The sequence below is a fragment of the Ornithodoros turicata genome, chromosome 1, assembly GCF_037126465.1.
Source record: "Ornithodoros turicata isolate Travis chromosome 1, ASM3712646v1, whole genome shotgun sequence".
NCBI lineage: Eukaryota > Metazoa > Arthropoda > Arachnida > Ixodida > Argasidae > Ornithodoros > Ornithodoros turicata.
This window is the reverse complement of record NC_088201.1, coordinates 68,823,278-68,829,287: the sequence shown is the minus strand read 5'-3', so window position 1 is coordinate 68,829,287 and position 6,010 is coordinate 68,823,278.

Here is a 6,010-nt window from a genome sequence, read left to right as displayed (position 1 = left end):
AATTGCTTTCAGTGAGGATTGTCTCCCATTGTGCTATGTCGCTTTCCCACGAAATACCCTAATTAAAGAGTAAATTAATGAATTTTAGGTAGTCATCTTCTAGTTACATACTCTCCTCAAGAGGATGTCGCCCAGCCTGATAACTCAACAGCTGCAAAAACATCTGTGTGGCTTTCACAGCTCTTTTATAAAAAATCTGCAACGGATAAAAATGAACTCCCTGAATGTACTGCCTGCGACACGGTTGTCTGGAATTAGCACTCAGTATTTGCACTTATTTCTTCCTGTTGCATCTACCTTACAGATGTATCACCTGATAATAATAATCTTGATTGTCACAAACTGTGAATAGAAACATTATACGGGCACGCCAAAATCCAAGGGCTTGATTTTAAATTAATACCCTTTATTTTCATGCAGTTATAGTCTGGCTCAGCAAGATTTTTGTGCCAAAAACACTGTCTCTGCTTTTGTGTCATAATTAGAACAAACAACTTTGAATCTTTTAATCTGTTTATTAGAAATTATGACATGCACTTTGATGCACACTCTGCAGTATTCTACCACCATGAATGTTTCCTAAGTGTGATATATAACATTATACGCACAAGAGGCAAATATCACAACAATAAACGGCAGTATTTACAGCAACATGTGCATGATATTGCACGTAGCTCCTTACATACAAAAATGGTTGACAAAGTGAAACGTCTGCGTGAAAGGTGTTTTCAGCTCCTCTTTAAGTATGCCTGTACACAGAGCTCTGCCTGTACAGATGCTGCGGAACAGGAAACGCAGATATGGGACTGGTTCTGGAAATAACGCTGTGGCACTGCTCTGCTTGCCACACGGTTTAACTGTGAGAACATCCCTTTAACTGTGAAATCGCTTCAATTAAAAAGCAAAATACTGAATCACGCGAATGGGGCTCAAAGGAGCAAATTGTGTTGAAATTAGGTTTGTGCTGTCCACTTCAATGCCCTCCCTTGTTCGTTCTTTGTTCTTTTTGCCCACATTTTTGCTTCATGTTTGTGTCCTATCCGATTTACATTTGCCTATGTATCAGTATTGCTACGAAAACTTTTTGTATGCTTCATCCAACTGAAGCTAGTGGTTTGTTTCAATTACCACGCAAGTGCACATTCATTCACAGCACTGAAAAGATGCACACAGCTAATTCCGTAGCTTCATCTGCTAAACCTGAAGGCTCCTCAGAACGAATCTTATACACAAAATTTTTTTACGCAACTCTCGAGTTGTTGAATATTTGTATTATCTTTACCTACATTGTGACTGCACAGAAGACACATACATCTACATATCCCTACAGATGAACTAATAGTGCTGAAATCGTAGAACCATAAAAACTTTGATGTCGCAGCCCTTTTTACAGCTATATTGAAACACCACAGCAACAGCAAAAAGTAGTATGTACCTTCCAATTTCAATACATTTCAATACAACCTTCCCAATAATGTGCAATGAACCAAAAATGCTACAACCCAACAAAATCCATATTTGCTTCTATTGAAATAGAGGCAAAATTGACGCTGTCCTGACAAACCAAAGTTGTACGGTGCTGAGCAAAACGCTATGGAACACGGGAGCTCTCACACACGCATTATTCTCTCCCTCGGCAAGACACTGGAGGCGGACGGAAGCAGGCACGTGCACCCATTCACAGGGGTGTGCCCACTATAAAGACCCCGGAAGCTTTGATGATGACTTTAATGGGACGACAGTTATACAGGGGCTCGAAATGGAGCCATTTTCAGGGAACTTTCGTCGAGCACGGTACGTATCTTGTGCTTACCATCAACAGGGTTGGTCGGCAAATATACCTGACACAAGGAGTTTTCTCACAAAGTGGCATAACACACTGCGTGAGACAATTGTGAAGCATAAAATGTGAAGCATAAAATGTGAAGCAAAACAATCAGCACAACCGACAACATCAGGTAGAACGACAGTGAAATGTTTGTACGAACAACCTGAACTATTTGAACGTGGTTTGTATGGCAGCCATGTTTTGTAAGATTCATAAAATCTAGTTTGCCTTCAACCTGTTCTACATCTAAACGTGATTTCACAGCAAACAAGGGCAAACTGAAAAGCATCAGTTACCCGACTTTTGCGGCAAACTTACCCGTCAATGTATTCTGCGTGCTTTAGTTGCAGCCCCATAGTAATGCACTGTCACAGGGAACTAGAAATTGTGCTCATAATATAATGAATAAGATTCTGCATTTTCTGATTCCCAATTGTGTAAATTAGAAGAATCAGAGAAACTCGAATTCGAATTAAATAGGAAAGGAGGCAGGACCTCGTGAGTTTCCATTGCAAAATTTTATTACTGGTACGACAGCTCCTACAGAGCATCCATTAGGTCCTTAATTTTTCTTCCTCACATCAAAACCAGTATCCTAGTGTTTTGTGTGTTCACATGTAAACAAGGCATTTACAGCTCTTCCTAAAAATGCACGGTTCGTGTTATTGAATTGATTGAACGTACTGTAGAGTTTTACACTTCATGAAAATGCCTTATAAGGCACTGTTAGCTGACAAAGTTCCTTTGCAGCATATAATGTATAATTGGTGTAAGCTGGCCACAGGCACCAAGTCGAACAAATCAAGTTGATACAATGCCGTGCAATCTGCCACGACTCCAGATAGCCTCAAGGATTCCCAGTGAGCAAAAAGTATGTGCAGACAGATTGTAATCTTACTACACGTTTGGAGCCATTAAGATGTCGCCCCTATGTGAGATGGCCAAGTACTACCTAGATCAATGTCAAGTGCTCTACAGTCATGGAACAGCAATTTGTATAGCAGATACATAGTTGGTGAAATGAAGACTACAACAATGTCATGGAAAGGCACTAGCCAATTCACTTGCTTTAGAACTATTATGCTGCTGGTCCTCAAGCTATTTCGTTTTTCATACATTGTGACACCACTAACAGCTATAAAAGCTACCTGTCTATCTTCAGTAAATCCTACCAGAGTACGTGGGTGATGGATAAAGCTACGAGACGGTACACCTGTTGTAATTAAGTCACGTGTGTGTTGGTATCCGATTAATCAAAAATAATATCAGCTATCAGCTATCAATATGTCCAGGAACACTAAACACTGCAGCAACGAGCACACGATGCTTTTTCCCCCCCTATGTCGACAAAGCAACAAGCATGCCATAGTGAAAATGAGAACATCAATTGTGTCGCGTTAATGTAGGAATCAGTCACTCCAACCTAACACAGTGTATCCTGAACCATCTAGCCACATGTACAAATGTACAAATCACCTGCAATCCACAGTGGAGAATTAGGGAATTCAACAGCCCAGAACAAAAGAAAAGCAAGCACCTCCCGGCATTGTTCGCATAATTTCGTCATACTTGAGCACCATACTGAGTGCATTTCGACCATAGAAACATTACATAAAGAAGCATGCCAAACGTACCACGAGAATTTAATTACAAAGTTCATAGTATTCCTTTCCCTGCAAGGAACAGTACTGAAGGAGAAACATGCACATTAGATGCTGCCAAATCTAACACTATACGGCATAGTTCGACTGATTCAACTTTGATTAATTCCATCGTGTTCAAAGGTCCTGGCGTGCATCCCCAGATTTCTTGCCGCAGAAGGTTGGGCTGGTTGGTTGGAGTACATTGGAAACGCCGAAAAGATACACTCGAGACAGAACGAGACGAGCTCAAGCTTGCAACTAAAGGGAATGCAAAGTCAAAACCAGATCATCAAGGGGGAGGGAAGAGGTGGTCAGGGTTGTTGCTGGAGACCAGCGAATGCAAGCGCTCCACGATATCACATATCCTGAAGGCCTCCAAAATTTTATGTGTACGTTGTGCCTGTGCATATATTTATACAGATAAGGATGTCTCAACCCAAACGGATGTGTGTATTGGACACGGTTGCAATGTAATTAGGCCAGAGCCCTCAGAAGAAGAAAAAAAGAAATGAGGTAAAACAACAGCAATTTTATTTTGCTGATGATGACCGGGGTGTTTCATCGCCAGAGGCGGTACTCTACTCCATCGCTCGCGGCAATCTTGTTGCTGAGCCTCATAGTGAGGACAGAAGTCCTACATTGTCAAAAAAGTTTAGAAGTGCTTTTTAGGGCACAGCACTGGTGGGCTGGGTTTGACCTCAGACCCAGAAATTTTGTCATAGTGAGAGGGCGAGAGCCTTGCTGATTTAGGGACACCGTAAGTGTGGTCCTGAAAAGTTGGTAGTAGCGGGGGCAGGTGAGGAGGACTTGTTCTAGATTTTCCAGATCACCACGGTGACAGCAATTTGGAGAGTAGAGGTGTCGCAAACGAGGTAAAATCGCGTCTCAAAGGGACCGAAATAGAATTTACATTTTGGCGGTACATCTGTACAAGCCATGGTGGGGAGGGTAGCCTAGCACTGGCTTCTCTCTCCCTGTGCTAGCAATGTGTGTGTGCATGCCCTTTCTTGTCCCACGGTAGATTAACACTGACAATTTTCATGCGCCCTCTAGATTGTGCTTTTCCAATGCACATTTTAAGTGCAAGGGGCAATAGGAGATCACACTCTACTTTGGCAAATCAAAGTGACCTTGAGTTGACTTCAGATAATGCCACCTAATTTTTGTGGTCCCGTGAGGGTCGAATTCCTGAAAGTCTACTGTAGTACAGGGTTACCCAAGGTAATGTACAGGGTTTGTAAGAAGATAAACCGCATAAAAAGACCATTTTGAAGTATTCGCTCCGAGATCGAACAGTGTCGGCGCGCTGCAGAGAACGCAGAACTACCGTAGTGTGGACGCGTCGTCTGCTTTTACAAGTTTAATTCCGCGTTCAGTGCAGTATGTGGAGCACTGGGGAACCGAACAGTGTCATACCATCGTGGTACAAGTAATCTTCCAGTGAATATACACAAGAATTACGGAAAAGAACGATCAAATCCGAACATCTACCCGCATGTTATCCACACTAGAATGGTGACAGTGTCGCCCCCTATAGGTCGATCTCACAGCGAATATATATGTCGAAGAATGTATTACATGCTAAAACTTTGTATAAAATTGCCACTTTGTCCAGTTCTTCGTGGGAAAAAAATCTTAAAAATTAAAAAACTGGTAGCTTCTTAAATTTCCTATGTCCTATACCACCTAATAAGCCTCCTGCGTATGCGAGTACGCATAGTTTCACAGCAGTGAAAGGTTTTGTTACGATATTTACTTTGCTGCTTTTTAACAATTTCGAAGCATAATATGCACTTCTATTGTACCACTTTTAGTAAATATGCCTTGCAGAGTTAATTGCAACAGCCCAACAATTTGCTTACAGCTCAAGAAAATGGTAGAATATTATATTCAAAACATATGGGTACAAGTGGTTTTCAATTTTTCATAGTTTATTAAAACAAATCTGGAAGCTAAAAAATTTTTTGACACGTCATTGACGGAAGTTTGAGCGTCGGTGGTGCCAGCAGTGTTTTTTTTACAGAGTTGAATAAATACTGCAGTTTATCCTGGGTACCCCTATATGTTCTCCCCACTATGTATTTGTGTTTTGGATTCATATTAGTCTATGGTCTACCAGACAATCTTTTCTTGCACACTATAATGTTTTTGTTTGTTTTTTAAGCTTAACTATGCTAGTGCCTGATGTACCGGAATATAACATGAAACCCAAAGAATAAGACAGATAATGCCCCTAGTTTTTTTACCCCAAATACAATTAGGTGTTTTTCGTTGAAAATGTTAATGGTGACATACTATATTAAAAGTATATACTGATTGTAACCTAGGAACGTAAACAATCTGGTCCCAAAGACATTGCTTGAACTGTATTGTTGTGCCACAGATGTTAATTGTTGACAGTGTGTCAGTTCTGCATAATGCAAAACGAAAAAGGAAAAGGAAAGAAAAGAGGCATGCTTATGATGAATAGTGCAGGAATACTTATGGTGCATGATTGACAATAGATAGACAAGGTTCCTGCAAGAAGACTGGAGATGTG